Source organism: Cryptomeria japonica, chromosome 4 (genome assembly GCF_030272615.1).
Source record: "Cryptomeria japonica chromosome 4, Sugi_1.0, whole genome shotgun sequence".
Taxonomy (NCBI): domain Eukaryota; kingdom Viridiplantae; phylum Streptophyta; class Pinopsida; order Cupressales; family Cupressaceae; genus Cryptomeria; species Cryptomeria japonica.
In genome coordinates, this window is record NC_081408.1 from 125,041,906 (window position 1) to 125,056,452 (window position 14,547).

Below are 14,547 nucleotides of genomic sequence, written 5' to 3' on the forward strand. Positions count from 1 at the left end.
CTCCCCCAGCAACAACCAAACCCAGGGACTATCTAGCAACACCATCAAAGTTAAATTTGCATCCCTGCTGAGGTTGTAGCACTACTGAGGTGGCTACCATTTGGTGTTCCTCCTTATCATTCGCTTGGTATTGTCAAAGGTTGCATACGAGTCGAGAAGTCCCCAATGCAAGGCCACTTCAACATCCAAGTGGGTAGGGGGATTAGGTAGGGGATTAATGTAGGTGACTGAAATATTCTCCAATAGGAGCTTGAGGAAGGACATCAAAACCACATTAGTAGAGTTTTCCAAGCCACAAAAGATCATATTGTTCCTTTCTTTCCAAATACTCCATCCCAAGTGGGATTTATCTCCATAGTTATCTGATGAGGGGATTAAGTATAGACCCCTTCCACTCTATGATCAAGTATACCAAATCTTCATTCATAGTCCAACATAGATTCAATCTCTATAACACCATCTCCCAAAGGATTCTAGCAAAATTGCATTGGAGAAGAAAGTGAGAGGTACTCTCTTCCTCCATTTTGCACATAATGCATCTATTAGGTAGTTGAAATCCCCTCTTGATGATATTATCTTGGGTAAAGATTTTGTTATGGAGTGTTCTCCACCAGGAGAAATTAATTTTGGGAATGAGCTAATGGTTCCAAACCTTCCTCCACCAATCCAAAGATTTCTTATCTTTAAGAAGGTAGTGATAGGCAGTTTTAACCAAGAAATCCCCTCCAGGATTCAATCGCCAAATAAATTTGTCCTCGCAGGGAAAGAAAGGCAATGTGACTTGTTTAAGTATGTCTTGCACCTCCATAGCATCACGCAGTAGGTGGGGTTGGCAAATGGCAACAGACATGAATTATTAGGGGCAAGATAATCTCTAACCTATTGCCCAAAAAAAGCCTTTAGCACAATCATGAAGTCCCTTGAGGGAGGGCAAGGAAGCCAATGGCTTGTCCCCAATCCAAGTATCCTCCTTGAAGTGATTGTTTCCCCCATTACCAACAAGTTATTTCAGATCCAAAGAAATGATGCTTCTACTCTTGAGAATATTATTCTAGATCCTAGAACTACTAGGGAACCCCTCATGATTTAGTATTTTGTAGAAATTTTCCTGATGGAGATACTTAGTACTCATAATTATGGCACCAATCAACATTATGGAGAGCCAGTTTCCAGCTAGCTTTAGCCATGAGGACTTTGTTAAATTATGAGATTTTCCTAGTTGCCAATCCCCCCTTGTCTTTTGGATATAAAACCTTGTCCCATCCAACCAAGGCCAACCTATTCTTCTCTTCCATGCCAATCTAGAGGAAATTCCTTTGAATCCTCTCAATATTCTCAACCATGGAGGTCGATATCTTGAGCAAGGAAAGGAAGTAGATAGGGATCCCTTATAGAGAGGAAGCCAAGAGTTGAAGCTTGCCAACACTACTGTGGAGTTTTCCCTTCTAGCCTACAAGCTTCTTTTGCATTCTTTCAAGAATATAGTTCCAAAAGTTATTAGAAACTTCCTTAACTGTGAGGGGTAATCCCAAGTAAGTACTCGGGAGGGCAGCAATCTGGCATCCCAGAATATCTTTGATTTTGTCTTGAAGTCTGTTAGCAGTATTAAAAAAGTAAATGTTGTTCTTTTCATAGTTTATGTGTTGACCATAAGCTTCAACATAGTGATTGAGGAAGGTCTTCCATTCCTAAGCTTCCACAACTGAGGTCGACCCAAAGAGAATAGTGTCATCTACCAAATATTGTAGAACAAAAGGTGGAACAAAGGAAGCAAGTTTAACCCCATGAAAGGCCCCATTATTCACAAGGGTGATGAAATTTCTTCCGAGAACTTCAGCGAGAATAATGAAGAGGTAGGGGGACAAGGGATCACCTTTTCTCACCCCCCTAGATGCACCAAACGACTCCCCAAGGAGACTATTTACCAAGACAGAGTACTTGACATTAGAGATGCATTCCTTAATTAGATTAAGCAATCTTTCACCAAACCCAAATGTCCATAGAACTTTGAGTAGAAAGCACCCTATCATAAGCATTAGAAATGTCAAGCTTTAAGACCATTCCAGGTTGGCAACATTTATCCATGAATTGAAGAACCTCATGAGTGGTAATAGCAACATCCCAAATTTGTCTACCTGAGACAAATCCTTTTTGGCTATGGATGATGAGACCATCGAGGAAGGGCTTAATCCTCTTTACCAAAACATTAGAGAAAAATTTATAAATAGTGTTACAAAGGTTGATGGATCTGTAATCTATGAGGTGCATTGGCTCATGGACTTTGGGGATTAAGATAATGTAAGTGTTGTTTGGCATTTTAAGTAATTTTCTCATTCTAAATAATTCCTTAGCAGCCATGGTAACATCATAGCCAACAATATCCCAAAACTCTTGGAAGAGAGTCAAGGGAAAGCCATCCGGTCTTGGGGCTTTGTATGCACCCATAGAGAAAACTACATCCCTAACCTCCACATTCGTAACCAGGTCCATAACAAAAGAATTATCAACATCATCTAGAGAAGCAGGAAGGCATTGGAGTAGGTGATCTTCAAGTAGAGTATTCCTAACTCTATTATCCTCATCAAAGAGGCTATGAAAGTAGCATGAGGCCATTTCTCCCAATTGGTTGTCATCTTTAATTTCCTGGTTTTGGTTGTCCCTTAAGCAAGCAATCGGATTTCTCCTTCTATCTCTACAAGTCGATTTGTGGAAAAAAAATGAGTTTCTATCCCCTTCTTTTAACCATTTCACTCTTGATTTCTATTTCTAGTAGATTTCCTCTTGTTTTAAATTCTCCTTCCATTTCCTTCTGAGTAATTCCTCCTCCTTGTGAGTAGCTTCCAAGGAATCCCCCTACTCCATCCACTCTTGAATCGCTATCAGTTTATTGTTAAGCTCTTTTTTATTAACAAAGATGTTTCCAAAAGTGGATTTATTCCAACCCTTCACATTCCTCTGAATCAAATCCAATTTTTGAGCCACCCTATACATAGTTGTCCCCCTAATTGGGATATTCCACCAATTATTAATGCAATCTTTAAATTTCGGGTGTGTGGTATAATTTTACAGTGGAAGGAATATCTTCCCTTTGTATGTCTACTAGAACTCTCGAGGAGAATGGGGTTGTGGTTAGGCACAGTCTTGGGAAAATCTTGAAGAGTAGCATTGAAACCAAGGTTCCAATTGGCCAAAATAAAAAATCTACCGAACCTAACCTGAATAAGATGTTCCCCTTTCCTATGGTTGGACCATGTAAAATTTTGTCCCATCAAATCCACATCCAGGAATCCATTCCTATTGATGAAATCAAGCAGATCCATTATATTATTATAATAATCTAAAACAACCCTAATTTTTTTGAGGGGAAAAGAGGGGAACTTTTAAATCTCCCGCAACCATCCAAAGTGGGTCCAGACCATTTTGAATCAAAGTTGAGAGATCATTCAAAGGGTTAAACAACCCACCCTAGTGTTGGGGGCATAGACAATCACAAGACACCAAGAGTCATTGTGAGAAGACATTTTGACCATTAGGGAGATAATTGAGGAGGATACAAAGAAGCGAGTTCATCTTGAGGGATCACACGAGGTAACCACCCCTCTAGAGGCCCCATTGACATTGCTAATAAGGAAATCAGAGCTTGGCCAAATTTTTCTAGCAATAGTATTAAAGGAACTATATGTCATATTTACTTCCTCAAGTAAGAGAACATCAATCTTTTTTTCTAAAATGCATTTCTTGAGGACATATCACTTCTAGGGGATATTCATACCCCTCATGTTCCAAGAGAGGAACCTATTTTTTTAATTTTAGTTGATGAATCCAAGGTCCTTTGTATCTCGTTTGTGATTTCCCTTGCCACTTCCTTATTCCTAGTGAGCCTTTGTGATCAATGTCCAATATTTTGTTCTGGACCCACATCAGTCTTCATATTTCAAGTTTTTCTTCTCTGTGTTATCTAGCCATCATCCCAGACAAGAAGTATCTACTTTTGAAGGCCCCAAATGAGGAGAAGTTCTTCAGTGGAACAAAAAAAGCAGAAGCTTCCATGCCTACCACTCCAGTAATTTTTCCATTTACAAGGTTGTTAGGTATAGGGACTTCCATCATTTTGTTATTCAGGGTTGTCAGCTAGGAGGGGATCTCCCATTATTCTAAAGGTCCCTCTTTCCTAGGAGTGCAATTCTCCAACAAGTTGGACGTGCCATTGGTCTCTCTAGCATCTTGAGTATGTACTTCCTTGGCTCTAAGGTCCATTTGAGTAGGGGAAACAACCACCTTAACCCCATGAGATGATTTATAAAGGGTTTCCATTAGCTTGATGAGTCCCTCTCTAAAGGGGTAATCTTCACTATCTGCCATTGAACCTGTCTCACTCGGTTCTGTAGCCACCATAGTGTCCATGGCTTCCTTTTATTGAAGGGGTGTTGGCATAGAGACCTTGCATTCAGATATCAAATTGCCTAGTTTGGAACACTCTGACAAAAGAGCATGGCATTCTCATAGACCAAAGCTTGAGTCCAACTTCCTAGTTTGGATTTTAGCATAATAAAAATGGAAAGATTTTTGCTAATAGTAGCCAAAACACAAAAGTGAGCATAAACCAACTTGGATTTCGCTCTGGTTACCTTGTCCACCACAACAAATGTTCGAATGTGTTTCCAATCCATCAAAAGACCTCCTCATCCCAAACTCCAATGAAAGATCAGGTAAACGAACCCAGATAGGGGTGGTCTTATTCAAATCAACATCCAAGTCAAATCCAAGCTTCCATTTGCAAAGAGAGAGGTGATGTTTGCCATAAGATTAGAGGACTAAGAGAACCATCACCAAATCTCCCTTCAAAGAAAGAGAGCACTACTAGGTATAGCACTTATGGAAGCACTCCCCTTTAGTTTTCATTTGGTAGAAACCTATTTCTTAATCATCTCAATGGTCAGGTTGAAGGAAAAGAATTTTCCCACCAAAGTATCATTCATTGTGAGAACAATGTGATCCACTACTGATTCCGACAAAATATTATTCACGCCTTCCTTAGTTTGCAAACAATCTGTAACAATGCTAGAGTCCACGTTCCCTTGTGTGTTACCTACAAGCACACTCTTCCAGCCCTTCACAAGTGTGCTTTCCTTTGTTTGTGCATCCTCTATCTCCTTGGTCTTGGATACAGTATCGTTGGTTTCTAGGATGGGACTTGTAGAATCCCCAAGCAGGGAGCCCACCTTAGCTCCCAACATGACCACATTTCCTATACCTTTGGTAGCAAACTCCTCAAAAGGTGGAACAACCGTGGGGGGCACCTTAGATTTGTAGACCACTTTATCACCAAGCATAGAGTCAACCCCTAAAGGGTTGGCATTATTCAAAACAAAAGTTGTCACTATAACAGAGTTTGGAGGAGGATCAATAGGCATGGGGACTTGGCCCCCACCCTCCACAGACACCATGTGCAGAACCAATTCAAAATTCAAACAAGAAGTAGAGTGGGAAAGTTACTCTATGAGGCAATGTTGATAATATAATTAATATCTATAAATGACACATCATTGGCTCTTACATGTATTTGAAATTTATAATTAAACAATGTAAAATAAATACGTAACAAAATAATACTAGAAAAAATATATAGGGAAAGCAGTTTCTTTTGAATTGTAGATTTATTCTTATATAACTTTGTATTGACATTGTATTTATCATTGAGGGTGATAAATTATATAGTGGTTTTTTTAGAATAATCATCACTAATATAGTTAAAATTATATTTGATTGTTAGAACATTTTTTTTAAAATACAACTAAATCAAATATTATTAAATACAAATGCAAAATTTGAATTCAACCTTGAATAATTGGTATTTCAAGAGGTTCTATAGTGACAACAAAGCATGTATAGTACCTTTCCATGATTGTGTATATAAAAATAAAATAAACTAAAACATAATCAATTCAAGTTTTAAAAGTTAAAAATATAAAAATAAAAATAAAACAAAATGTGTGAGAGAGAGAGAGAGAGAGATCTTGGGGAAGAGAGGAGAGAGTGAGATAGAGAGAGGTAGAGAGAGGAGATGGAGGAAGAGTGATAGGGGAGGGATGTTGCTAAGAGCTTGTTGATTACTGAAATATAACAAACTGGAAATTTATAAGATCTTCCAAAAACTAAAATCTACATCATAACTCTTAGAGATCTAAAACCACTCTCAAACAACTTGCCAATATATACACGAAATATACTTAAATGTTATATTTCCTATATATGTTGTGACAAAGAGAATGAGTCTAATTTAGAGATAAAGCTGGGCAATCCAATTGATATTTGAATTTTAACTTTATCTTATTATTATTTTATTTTCACTAAAAAAGGGTTATATTTTGTAATTAGAATTTATTTTTACAACACAGTCTATTTTCTTGATTTGGCTCTCAAAAACCTTGTGTGTTAAATTTGAATTGGTGGAATTGAGAGATTTCTTGAGTAAGTTTTTTTGGTAAATATTTTGAAAGATTTGGATTGGCGAATTCTACCGATTGTTTAGAAATTTCATTATCTCTTGGTGTATTCAGTGTGCTTTCTCAGTTTGAAGATTTCATCAAGTTTTGAGGTCGAATTTCTTGATTCCTCTTATTTCTCATTCTAATTGATCTTAGTGTGTTGTAAATAGTCTATAATATGAATTCAAATATCCTTTCAATTTGAATCTCTTTGTTTAAGCATTACATGAATTGTATGTTTCCAAAATCTGAAAATGTGGGTTTTCTATGGGGAAATGTTGCCCAAATTTTGTGGGATGGATTGAACAACATTTTGAATGAATTTTTATATTATTGTGTGGTTAGAGACCAATGGGTTTCCTTAGATTTTGGTTTGAACACTTAAGCATTTTTTATTTTGAGCCTTTTGAGATCTGCAAGAGCACATATATGCAATTGATCACCAAATCCACACTATTGATCACCCGATCTGTGCATTTGATTACATAGCTTAGTTTGGTATTTAACTATAGAATGATTACTTTTTATCTAGAAATTGCTTTATGGGATCAAATTGGATTTGTTTTTTATTAAAAAAGCAACGTTAACTAGGGCGCTAACCCTTAACAAGAGACCTCAACCCCTTCACAATTAGCGTTAACTATTGCTAATTGTTTTTTAAAAACATCAACGTTAAGAAGGGCGCTGACCATTTACAAAGCCAAAGGCTATCAAATTTAAAAGACCAAGCAGGGGTGCAGACCCCAAAAGGATAAAGTTGGACTAGTCAAACCAACCAGTCAAACCATCAACAACCCAACCCAAATCAAGAGGGGGAAGAAAACCCTGAATCTTCACAAAGGAGGGCTTGGGAAAGGTGGTTAGATTTTCCTTTCCACCTATGACAAACAACCATCCAGGCAACAACATTAGGAGGATCTTTCGAAGAAGAAACAAGCGGGGAAGACCCTACAAAGTCACTTCCAGACTGCTGTAGCAGAGCGGCAACAAGCTCTTGTAGCGGAGCGGTAGCAAGAGAAGAATCGCCAGGAGCAGAGTGAAGGTGGGAAGAAGGAGCAACAGGAGGAGGAACCAAGGGGGCAGAAGGGACCGCAACAACAGTGACATCAACCAGGGCTTCATCAGCAGTAAGGGGCACCTCATCTTAAGATGAATCAATCGAAGCAGAATCTGAAGCATTAATCGTCAAGTGGTCTTCCGTAGCATCCTTCCACCAAGTAGCAGCACCTTTACGGCGAGAGAGAGAACAGTCAGAAGTAGGGTGACCCGTTGAGAAACACCTTCGACAGCGAAACAGGAGGCCCTCCTAATCCAGCGGTTGAGTCCAAGGCATGTCCCCAACCACAAGAACCACATCCCTAGGGAGGGCCATCGATATGTCAACATCAATTAATAGGCGAGCAAAGATAAAATGACCCATGGAGAACGTGGCATCATCAACCTTCAAGAAGTTGCCAATGGAGTTACCGATGGCCTCAAAACAAGAAGGTTCCTAGAAATGAAGGGGGAGATTGGGGAGGCGAACCCAAACCAGACAAACAAAGAGGGATTTTGTAAGGGGGTTGAAGGAAGGATTCCAAGGCTTAAGGGAGAGAGAGTGATCCTCCCAAGACCATAGCTTACCCAAAATCAAATCATGATCATGAGTAGAGGCAAAGGAAGCAACAAAAAACCCCTTGGCACAAGGGAAAAGCTCAATGCCATAAGAAATATGGGGCTTCCAGAAATCACTCACCCATCGATGAAGGTTCAGGAGGGAAGGCCAAAACCCAGTAAATTTGTAGACCAGAGCGTTGCGTTGAAAGAAGTCAACATTCTCCATAACCTCACGGCCACAAACCACAATAGGAGAGGTCTTGGCACAAGGAAGAGGATGAACCCCCTTAGAAGGTTGGGCAACAGATTTAGCCACATGTGCAAAAGCTACGCTTCCCAGCAAAGGGTCTGGGCATAGCATTATCACTCGCAGGAAGGTCGTCACTAGCACCAGCAGCAGTTGTCAAGGTATCCATATCCAAAACTGGATCGGAGACACCAGGTCTGGGAGGAACAAAACCACCAACAGGGATCATGGCACCCAAACCCCGACATTGGAACCCAGAACCGTAGGACCTTCTGCAACAGCAAAATCACCCAATGTAGCAGCCAGAGCCACCACAACACCAGCACCAGAAGTAGCAACCACGAGTGGGGGAAATGCACCATCATTGTGGGAACCTCCAGTGACCCAGCCAACAATAGACTGAGGCACCAGCTCTGAAAAGGAGCGAAGAGCAGCAGCCGCAACCCCAGCCCGGGCAGAAGGACCCAACGGAGAAGGGATTGAAGATCCATTGCTGGTCAAGGCAACGCCAGGAGAAACTCCCGCAGCAGCAAGCACATTCAAATTGCAGGAGGCGGGAGAGTCGTTGGGGTCCGAGTGCGGGAGCGACATTGTTTAAGAGAAATTAGGAGAGTCGTTGGTAATGTTGAAAACTCATCAAATTGGATTTGTTATCTTGGTATTATGACTGAGTATACCTCATTCATGTGTGTGATTAGCAATGTGTAAAAGAGTCAATTGGGTATAATTTTGATGTCTTGCATTGAGCTTTGGTATAACACTATGGTTAGGTCATAGAGTGAGTCTAGAGAGTGGCTTCTAACACATACCTGACCCTTAAGTGGCATGTAGGCAATCACGTTGGGAAGGTTTAATCAAGTGATAAGTTAATAATAAAATTTGGGTAAACACATAATAAGATAGTTGGATTCCTCAAGCATTCCATTAGCACTATCACGAGGCCATGGGTATCTTGAGAAGGCATGTGCATACATGAAGCATTGGAACTTGTCCGAAGAGACATGCCCCATCATATAGCATTAGGACTTGCATGATCATCATTCTCGTCTATATGAGAGAATGCTCGATTATGTCTAGTGAGTCCTCTTGAGCACATACGATGATTCTCCCTCCTCTACACTACAACATCTAATGTGTCGAGTAGCTTGAGTAGATGTTGTTTGTAATTAGGGTTGGGCCCTAAACCTCCAACGCATAAGGGCTGGGCCCTAAACCTCCACATCTCACCTCCACGCTACACTAAAACATACACGCCTCATGATAGGACCTATCCTAACTTCGCATTAAGCAATTTAGTAAATTAAATAATTAAAAGGTTTCTATTTTGCAAAAACCGACATGCTAAAAGGGGTTCGCTCCTTATATAAATAAGCATTTGACTCTCACCACAAATCATCAATTGTAGCACTCACTTCATGCGAAATACACAAGTCTGGAGAATGCGAACTTCAGGAAGAAAGTCTTCAAGTTGAGGCGTGAATTACATCATTAGAAGGAGGCGAAATTAGTTAAGATTGTGCAAAGTTCTTGAGGGTCTGTAAATCTGGGTTAAAAGAAGCAGCAAGCTATCAGCAACAAACACACACATGACAGTCAAGCAATCTACCATTCTTTCTGTGACAGCAACATCTACTTCTACAAGTTCTTGAGATAAGTGTTGTAACAATTGCATTACCATAATCTATAATCAGATCCGAGGATCTCTTTGGCTGGGTTTTTCCTCCTAGGAGGTTTTCCCAGGGTAACTGTACTTTGTCCTTTTTGCATTTCATTTTCTTTACTATGCTTAAATATGGAAAACAATAAATTAATTAACCTAGTTTAAACTAATTCTGATTTTCTGAGTTCTATTCAATCTGAAAGTACTAAAAAAAACATGGTATCAGAGCTATAGGTTAGATCAATCTTCAGACTTAAAATTCAGTACACCTTATTTTCAAATTGTTGTAGCTTTTTGCAGATCAGGTCAATGAGGCTGAAAGTTGAAGATAGGATTGATGGGAATCTAAATTTTACTGCATGGAAAGTTCGAATCAAGTTGGCTCTTGAGGAAGAAGATCTTCTCCAATTCATAGAAGTGAAAGAGCTAATTGAGCCTTCGGATGCAGTTGAGTTAAAACAATTCAAAAAGGATGTTGTCAAGGTCAAGAAGATTCTCATTGATTCAGTCAAAGACCACCTCGTCACCTCTATTGCCTCATTTACCATTGCAAGGGAAATGTTCAGTCATCTACAAGGTACATATGAAGTTAACAATCTCAGTAGGGCAAGTATGTTAAGACAACAACTACTTAATATCAAAATGGCTAAAGAAGATTCTGTTATTTCCTACTTCATGAGAATTTCAGAACTAAAGAATCAGCTAGGTTTAATTGGCCATAACATGGAAGACAAAGACCTTGTCATGATTGCCCTTAATGGTCTACCTCACTCATGGGAGTCATTTATCCAAACCATAAGTGGCTGGTATGAGTTACCTACACTTGATCACCTTAAGAATGATTGCATCCAAGAAGAGTCTCGCCTCATCACAAGAGGACAAACCAAGAGCCCCCATGTAGATGATCATCACATGCTTGCAGCTCAATGCAAGAAAAAGAGAAATTGGAAGCAACCTTATCCTAAAAGAAATAGGGAATCCAGATCCTTTAGTTCCCATCACCCTTGGAAGAAACCAAGAGATACTTCGCTTGTGTGATGTTTTAGATGTGACAAATTCGGTCACTATGCTAAGGAATGTCAGTTTAACCCTAACCAAAGTGAAGCAAACCTAAATGAAGTCTCAGAACAAAATGATGACTTCTTATTCATCTTCGCTCTATCTAACAGTCTTCCCTCAGATAGCAATACATGGTTGATTGACAGTGGTGCCTCCAGACACATCACAAGTTACTGTGATCATCTTTCAGGCCTAGTAGAAAAGGATACCAGCCTTCATGTGGTAATTGGTGATGACTCTCGTTATTCGATAAGAGGTTCTGGCTCTACTTCTCTAAATTTAGATTCTGGTATCTCCTTGCATCTCAGTGATATATTGTTTGTTCCTAGAATTAAAAGAAACCTAATTTCCATTTCTGCTCTAGAAGATAAAGGTTATCAAATTGCATTTTCTGAGGGAAAAGTTCTTGCTTGGTCGAAGAAAGCTAGTTTTAAATTTGCTTGTATAATTGGTCATAGATATGATAGTCTTTATAAGCTCTCTACTAACCCTATTCAAGTCCTCATTAATGAGGCTCCGGAATCCTGTGAGTTATGGCATAGAAGACGTGGACATCTACATTATCAAGCTCTTCCATCCCTTGAAAGGTTAGTCAAAGGTATGCCTAAACTCAATCAAGTTCATGATAACACTTGTAAAGGTTGTGCTATTGGTAAGAATGTTAAAAGTCCATTTCATAAAAGTGAAAATAGAGCTAAAGACAAACTAGAACTTGTTCACTCTGATTTATGTGGTCCTATGTCTATAGCATCTCCTAGTGGATTTCTTTATTATGTAATCTTCATAGATGATTTCTCTAGGAAAACTTGGATCTACTTCTTGAAATCTAAAGAATCTGATGAAGTCTTAAGTAAATTTAAGGAGTTTAAAGCATTAACTGAAAACTTCTCTGGTAAAAGAATTAAATGTTTAAGATCTGACAATGGAGGTGAGTACACCTCCGGTAGCTTTTATGATTTTTGTGTTGAGTCAGGAATTAAGAGGGAGTTTTGTGTTCCTTACAATCCTCAACAAAATGGTGTTGCTGAAAGAAAGAATAGGACCATTGTGGAGGCTGCAAAGGCTATGATCCACGATCAAGACTTACAGACCTTTCTATGGGCTGAGGCTTCTAGAACAACAGTATATATCCAGAATAGATGTCCTCATCGTGCTCTAAAGAACATGACCCCGGAAGAAGCCTTCACAGGATCCAAACCAGACATTAGTCACCTCAGAATCTTTGGAAGTCCCGTCTATGTTCATGTGCCCAAGGAAAAGTGATCAAAGTTGGAACCCTCCGGAAAGAAAGGCATGCTAGTCGGATACAGTGAATCCTCCAAGGCATTCAGGATTTACATCCCAGGTCAAAGGTATGTTGAGGTAAGCAGGGATGTTACATTTGAAGAAGACATTGCTTTTAAGAAATTGAAAGGTTCTTGTGTTATTGATGAGTCTAATGATAATCAAAATATAAACGTTGATACTAACCCTGAGATTCAGAGGGAGTAAGTTGAACTTCCACCTCAAGATGATCATGATGATCCTCCATAACCCATGAATCCCACTGATATTCCTAGTGATATTGTCGTCACCAAAAAGAGGCCACTTTGGGTAAGAAACACCATTCAAGAAGCTAAAAGATTTGCTGCTCCAAGTGGCACCTTCCGTGAATCTAAGAGACCTCGGGTATTTTCCAACTTCGTTTCTTTAATGTGTAATCTCATTGAAACTGAACCTTGCAATGTTGAAGAAGCCTTAAGTCATCATGCTTGGAAGCTTGCTATGGATGAAGAATATCAGTCAATCATCAAGAATGATGTATGGGACCTTGTGCCCAGACCCAAAGGTAAATATGTTGTTTCCTCTAAATGGTTATTGAAAATTAAACATAATGCCGATGGTAGTATTGAAAAATATAAGGCTAGATTTGTAACGCGTGGTTTTTCACAAAAGGAAGGCATAGACTATGAAGAAACATTTGCTCTTGTTGCTAGATATACTTCCATTAGAACAATAATTGCTATTGTTGCTGCTAAGGGTTGGAAACTACATCAGATGGATGTTAAGACTGCCTTTCTCAATGGTGTCATTGAGGAAGAAGTCTATATTGAGCAACCTGAGGGATATGAGATTCAGGATAGATTAACCCATGTGTGCAGGTTAAAGAAAGCTCTGTATGGTTTTAAACAAGCTCCTTGTGCTTGGTATGAAAGAATTGATAAATATTTGCTAAGTCTAGGCTTTTGTAAAAATGACGCTGACCCTAACATTTACTTTAAAGCAGCCAATGATGAAATGCTAATTCTAGTTCTTTATGTGGATGACTTATTTCTTACTGGTAAAGATGAACTTATTATTAGATGCAAGAAAGAACTAGCTTCAGAATTTGAAATGAAAGATTTAGGTCTAATGCATTATTTCCTAGGTCTAGAAGTATGGCAAAGATCTAACGAAATGTTTCTAAGTCAAGGAAAATATACTATTGACATTTTGAAAAGATTTAGAATGATGGATTGTAAACCAATGTCTACTCCTATGGAATCTAACTTACAGCTAACTCTGAATTTGCAGATCCATCCGAGTACCGACAGTTGATTAGATCAGTGATGTATCTAGTTAACACTAGACCAGACATATGTTTCGCTGTGAATGCTCTCAGCCAGTTCATGAGTGTGCCCAAGCATGTTCACCTTGTTGTAGCCAAGCATATCCTAAGATACTTGCGAGGCACAGTTGGTTTTGGGCTGAAGTATCCACTTAACACTCCAATAACCTTGGATTATTCTGATGCAGATTGGGCTGGAAGCGTCAAAGATAGGAAAAGCACCTCCGGTATTTGTTTTAGCTTGGGTTCTGCAGTGATCTCTTGGGCTTGCAGAAAACAATCCTCAATGGCATTGAGTACTGCTGAAGCTGAGTATATCGCAACAAGTGTAGCTTCCAGAGAAGTAATGTGGCTTCGTAAGCTTCCTGTTGGGTTGTTTGGTCAGCCATGGGATCCTACAATTTTTCACTGTGATAACCAGAGTTGTATTAAAATGTCTATCAATCCAGTGTTTCATGACAAGTCAAAACATGTGGAAACCCATTATCATTTTATTCGGGATATGGTGCAAAGAGGTGCTATTCAGCTGAAGTATGTCAGCACTGATGAGCAGGTTGTAGATATTCTTACCAAGCCTCTATCCAAAGTGAAGTTTGTGTACTTCAGGGACAGACTTGGTATTGTGGAAAATGAAACCCTAATCGAGAGGGAGTCTCAATCCCAGTGATACATTGTGGTGTATCAAACCACCCTCTGTGGGCAATGTAAGGTGGTATTGTAAACTTCTCAGGGAGAAGTATAATTATTAACCATCCTCTGCGGGCAATGTAAGATGGTATTGTAAATATTAACCACCCTCTGCGGGCAATGTAAGGTGGTATTGTAAACTTCTCAGGGAGAAGTGTAATTAGTAACCATCCTCTGCGGGCAATGTAAGATGGTATTGTAAAAACTTCACAAGGAGAAGTCT